Source organism: Mustela nivalis (genome assembly GCF_964662115.1).
Source record: "Mustela nivalis genome assembly, chromosome: X".
In the NCBI taxonomy this organism is placed as follows: Eukaryota; Metazoa; Chordata; class Mammalia; order Carnivora; family Mustelidae; genus Mustela; species Mustela nivalis.
This window is the reverse complement of record NC_139040.1, coordinates 80,661,453-80,667,452: the sequence shown is the minus strand read 5'-3', so window position 1 is coordinate 80,667,452 and position 6,000 is coordinate 80,661,453. Positions and strand designations below refer to the sequence as shown.

Below are 6,000 nucleotides of genomic sequence, written 5' to 3'. Positions count from 1 at the left end.
ATCAACATGGATGGGACTGGAAGAGATTATGTTAAGTGAAATAAGTCAAGCAGAGAAAGTCAATCATCATATGGTTTCACTTATTTGTGGAACCTAAGGAATAGCATGGAGGACATTAGGAGAAGGAAAGGAAAAATGAAGTGGGGGGATTGGTGGGGGAAATGAAACATGAAAAACTATGGACTCCAAGAAACAAACTGAGGGTTTTAAAGATGAGAAGGATGTGGGGATGGGTGAGCCTGGTGATGGGTATTAAGGAGGGCACATATTGCATGGGGCACTGGGTGTTTTACACAAACAATAAATCATGGAACACTACTTCAAAAACTAATGATGTATTGTATGGTAACTAACATAACATAATTAAAAAAAAAAAGGAGGGGGACAATACCTAACACTCAATCTTTGCTAGTTTCTTGTTTACCTCCTTTTAAGAGTAAGCTCATTTAGTGTTTTTTTTTTTGGTTTGTTTGTTTTTTTTTTTTTTGTCTCAACTAAAAGAAGAAAAATAATACACATTATTTTGAAAACTTTTTGAACAGTGTACAAACGCTAGTCAAGTCCACAATGTCTCATCTCTTCTTCCTCCTAACATGGCTAAGTTGAAAAACCCTTTATCTGGGAAAAGATCATTCTCCTGCCACCTTGTGTAAGATTTTGGCTTTAGGTTAGATTATCCTTTCTTTCCTTTTCTTTTTTTTTTTTTAAGATTTTATTTATTTATTTGACAGACAGAGAACACAAGTAGACAGAGGCAGGCAGATAGAGAGGAAGGGAAGCAGGCCCCCTGCTGAGCAGAGAGCCCGATATGGGACTGGATCCCAGGATCCTGAGATCATGACCTGAGCCGAAGGCAGCGGCTTAACCCACTGAGCCACCCAGGCGCCCTCTTTCCTTTTCTGAAAATAAGTTGAAAATATTAATAGCCTCAATTTCTTCTTCCAAAATATGACTGCTTCTTTACCAAGTGCAAAAGCAACCCATTTTGACCATAGTAAATAGCTTGGACCTACTTTTTTTGGCTCACTGTTTTGGTGAGACAAGTGGAGTGAAGATGACACACCATTTCCAAATGTATTAATAATTGGTAGACCATACTTCTAAATTGAAGTTTTGTTGCCATTAAACTACGACCAGACTCGCTATAATTACAGAGGTAAATTCTTTATATTTTCTATATTTGAAATTACCATATAATACCAAAATAAAATTATGATTATGTGAAGAGTCTGTAATATTAAGAAGATGACTTTGAAATGATTGCTTATCTAAATGAAATTTCCCATTTTATAATCTTGTATAAGCTTCCGTTGTCATTTCCTATTTAAAATCTATTAGAAGGCACTCTTATTTTCCCTTAAGTGGGAAGTCAAATGTGGAACAAATTCATCCCAAAGGAACTGATTCTATGTTCCACTGAAGACCAGGTGGCTTCCATGTGGCATTTTGCCTCTTGCATATTGTTCATCTCCTACAACAAATGGGGGTATGCTCTTTAGTAAACTAATTAGAGACATTGTCTTCAAGGGATAACATCATAGAGACTAGAATCAGCATCATACTTTTGGGAAAATTGGGCCCAGGGTATTTGTTTTGTTTTGTTTTGTTTTAAGATTTTATTTATTTATTTGACAGACAGAGACCACAAGTAGGCAAATAGCGGGCGGGGGGGGGGGGGAAGCAGGCTCCCTGCTGAACAGAGAGCCTGATGCAAAGCTCGATCCCAGGGCTCTGAGATCATGGCCTGAGCCGAAGGCAGAGGCTTAACCCACTGAGCTACCCAGGTGCCCCTGGGCCCAGGTTTTGATGGCTTCTTTCCTCAATCTTATAAAACCTATTTGAACTCTACTGGATGCCAGAACTGCTTAAAAATATTTGGTCCCTTGTAATTTTAACCTTCCAGTATTCAATGCACCTGATCCATGTAATATCCTATAGTATTTTTGTCAAATGAAGACTCTCAAAGTGTGTTTCTTGGGAGACACTTTTCAATTGGTTGCTTACATTTCTGCATTTATTATTTGTTCTAGGCCATCCTTTGAAGATGGTTGTATTGAATAGACTTGGAAGACAGAAATAGTATCTTTTTTTTTAACTTAACCTGTTGTGTTTGCAAATATTTTCTGCCTCTGTTTTGATTCTTCTTGTGGGAACTGAGGCTCAGAACTGATATATAACTCCCACCCCTACACACACACACACACACACACACACACACACACAAACACACACACACACACACACACACACACACAAATACTGTTAATATTCTGGCTACCTCTATTGCTGTGAATAATAAACTATATTATTTCTGAACCATGAGTCTGCGTCTTCTATCAACACCCAAGAAACTACGGCAGACTCATACACCAGCTTTCAAATAAGTGAAAATAATCTCAGATGCTTTATATTTTTTGATAGTGTTACCTACTTCTGAACATATGACTGAACACATATAAAGCTGGAGCCATGACCATTTAGAGCTTCTTCTGTGGAAGAACTATGCATTCACTAGTAAACAAAAGTAGTTTCATCTTTTTTTTTTTTCCTCCTGGACACCATTTCCTCTCTCACACTGTTGCTCAAATTGGATGGAGTGTAAGGTCCTTTGAGGAAATTTTTTTTAATGATTCAAAATAAAATAGGAAGAGTCTAAAGTGCTAAAAATACTTCTAGATAAAAGGTATAAGATAATGCCAGAAAGGATAGTAATTTTATCTAACAACTGCCTGTTCACCCCTTTTTTGTTCATTAACTAATCTCCAAATTCCTGACTAAATCCCTTTTGTAAGCCAGAATGTGAGCTAAAAACTGGGATTTTAAAAAATTTTCATTTGAAATCCAGTTAGTTAACATATATGGTTGTATTAGTTTCATGTGTACAATAAACATATAGCACTCAGTGCTCATCATGACAAGTGCTCTAATTAACCCCCATCACTTATTTAATCCATCACTCCTTTCAGATACCGTCAAGTAACCATCAGTTTGTTCTCTGTAATGAAATGTCTGTTTCTTGCTTTGTTTCTCTTTCTATGTCTTATTATTTCCCCTTTGCTTGTTTGTTTTGTTTCTTTTATTCCATATATGAGTAAAGGTATTTGTCTTTCTCTGACTGACTTATTTCACTTTTAGCATTATACTGTCTAGTTCCAACCATGTTATTGCAACTGGCAAGATTTCAGTCTTTTTTATGGCAGAATAATATTCCATTGTATATAGATACCACTTATTCTTTATTCATCAATTGATGGATACTTGGGCGCTTTCCATATCTTAGCTTTATAAATAATGCTGCTATATACATAGGGGTGCTAGCATCCCTTTGAAAAAGTTTTCTTATATTCATTGGGTAAATACACACCAACAGGTTTGTTGGATCACAAAGGACTTCTATTTTTAAATTTTATGGAAATTCCATACTGTTTTCAAATATGGCTGTATCAGTTTGCATCACCACCAAGAGTTCACAATTGTTACTTTTTCTTTTTTTTTAAGATTTTATTCATTTGACAGAGAGAGATCACAAGTAGAGAGAGAGAGAGGAGGGAGCAGGCTCCATGCCTGGCAGAGAGCCCGATGTGGGACTTGATCCCAGGACCCTGAGATCATGACCTGAGCTGAAGGCAGAGGCTTAACCCACTGAGCCACCCAGGCAGCCCCCACAAGTGTTACTTTTTCACATCCTCTCCAACACCTTTTGTTTCTTGTAGTGTTGATTTTAGCCATTCTGACAGGTGTGAGGTGGTACCTCTTTCTAGTTTTGCTTTGCAATTTCCTGATGATACATGATGATGGCCATCTTTTCATGTATCTACTGAACATTTGAATGTGTTCTTTGGGGAAACACTTGTTCATGTCTTCTATCCATGTTTTTATTGGATTATTTGTTTTTGGATGTTGACTAAAAACTGGATATTAAGTAACACACAAGACAGGTTTCCTTGAGCTTAAATTTTATTTGCATGAGTATCATTAACAGGAAAAAATATGCATATGTGTATGTACAAGTGTGTTTATGTATACATCTATCCATCTATCCTCTATCCCCAGTCTTCTAATTGTGGTAAATCCTGTAAGGTGGGGAATGGAATAGTCTGAAGAAATATGCTTCTGGATATGCTGGGTAAGCAAATTTAATTGCACTCAGATGCATTGGATATAAGTGAATCACTCAAATGAGTTATTTAATATTATATAGAAACAAAGTAAAAGTTTATGTAGTTGAAAATAATAGGTAGTTAAAATAATTTTTTGTTTGTTGTTTTTGTGTCTTTTTTTGTTTATATATACTATGGTGTGAATGTTTATGTCTTCCAAAATCATATTATGAAATCTAACTCTGTAAGTGCTAGTATTAAAACATAGGGGCCTTTGGGAGGTGATTAGGTCATAAGTGGGATTACAGTCCTTTTAAAGAAGACCCCAGAGAGTTCTCTTGCTTCATTCATCATGTACGTTTACAGTGAGAAGATAGCCATCTATGAGGAAGTGGGCTCTCCCTGGATCTGCCCATTCCTTAATCTTGAACTTCTCCGTTCTAGAACTGTGAGAAATAAATTCCTGTTCTTTATAAGCTATTAAGTCTATATCATGTCCGTTATAGCAGCCTGCATGCAGAAGGACACTATGACCTAAAATGAGAGCAATAAATATAAAGTTTCAGTAAAGTCAGTTGGTACAATGTTTTTTTTACTTAGAGAAGACATGCTGCTTCATGTTAAACCTTGATATTGTATATGTTTCTTGAAGGGCCACTTCTTACTCCTTTGTGTGTTTTCCACAAAGTCCAGGATGATGCCTTACATAAAGGTAATATTTTATAAATACTGTTGGAAATATATACTTCTCTAAAATCTTATTTTGCCTACAGATTACTTGGATCCACTTTGCCTTGTGTAGTATATTTGAAATATATTAAGAACAGAATGTCTCTCTAAATAACATTTAGAATCATCATTAGTTTATGACTCCTGACTCATTTGTTTATGCAGTGATACAAACTACAAGAACATTGAAGTTTGTAATATAATTTTGAATTAATCACCAAGCTAGTTTATTTTAACTTATGAAAAAATAATTTCTCATGTTGGTTGAATTCTGCTCTTATGTTATGGTCATGACATTTTCATTAAAATAAAGTAGAAAATAGAAGTAAATAATAAATGAAAAATAAAAACTAAAAAATAAAAAAATAAAAGCAAATCTCTTGTGAAATGTTAAACTTTTCTTACTTATTTTGTTTTGCTTTTCCTCTACCATGCTGGCAAAGCTGTATGTTGTAGATAGGTACAATTTTCTAGGTGCTAGGTTTGTTACTTTTGCTAAAATTTTCAAAATATAAGGAGTTGAATAGTCATGGATTGTTTATTAAACTCCTTATCTACACATATAAAAATAAAACAATGATGGTGACCTGGGTATTTCTAAAATTGTATTCTGTTTTTCCATATTATGGTTTACAATGTAATTAATAAAGATTCTGCATATATTAACATCCATCCCCTTCTATCTCATCTGTATGTCCATACAGAGCATGTATGATTTCTATTCATTGCTATGTTGTGGTGAAGAGATTGTCTGAAGTAGCCTATATTTATGCAGGTAGATCTTAAGCTACGGTGCTCTTGTTTATTTGCTTGTTCATGATCAGTATGTCTGAAAGATGGTAACTATTGCATCAGGTGTGACGATTAAAAAATATTATTGGTGCCTGATACACTGTGATGAAATAGGTAAGTCGATTCATAATTTGTTAATTAAATTAGAAAAGAAATTCCTTTGGATTTGTTCTTTATTAAGAGTTTTTTTTTTTAACGAATGCCTTGGGATGTTTTTTGTGTAATATATATCACATGCCTCAACCTTTAAATTTGAATGTAGAAAAGAGTTATCAGAATGAGCCTAGAAAATATTGTTATGGGGGCGCCTGGGTGGCTCAGTGGGTTAAGCCGCTGCCTTCGGCTCAGGTCATAATCTCAGAGTCCTGGGATTGAGTCC

The 6,000-nt window shown here is 35.2% G+C and overlaps 1 long non-coding RNA gene across 1 annotated transcript in view; it reads left to right on the top strand.

Moving 5' to 3' along the window:
* Positions 1–678: 678 nt before the first annotated feature.
* Positions 679–6,000, top strand: part of LOC309856286 — a 1,346,109-nt gene continuing 1,340,787 nt past the window's right edge. Inside the window, exon 1 of the long non-coding RNA XR_014307132.1 lies at positions 679–873. This is a non-coding gene — a long non-coding RNA (uncharacterized lncRNA). The remainder of the gene's footprint in view (positions 874–6,000) is intronic.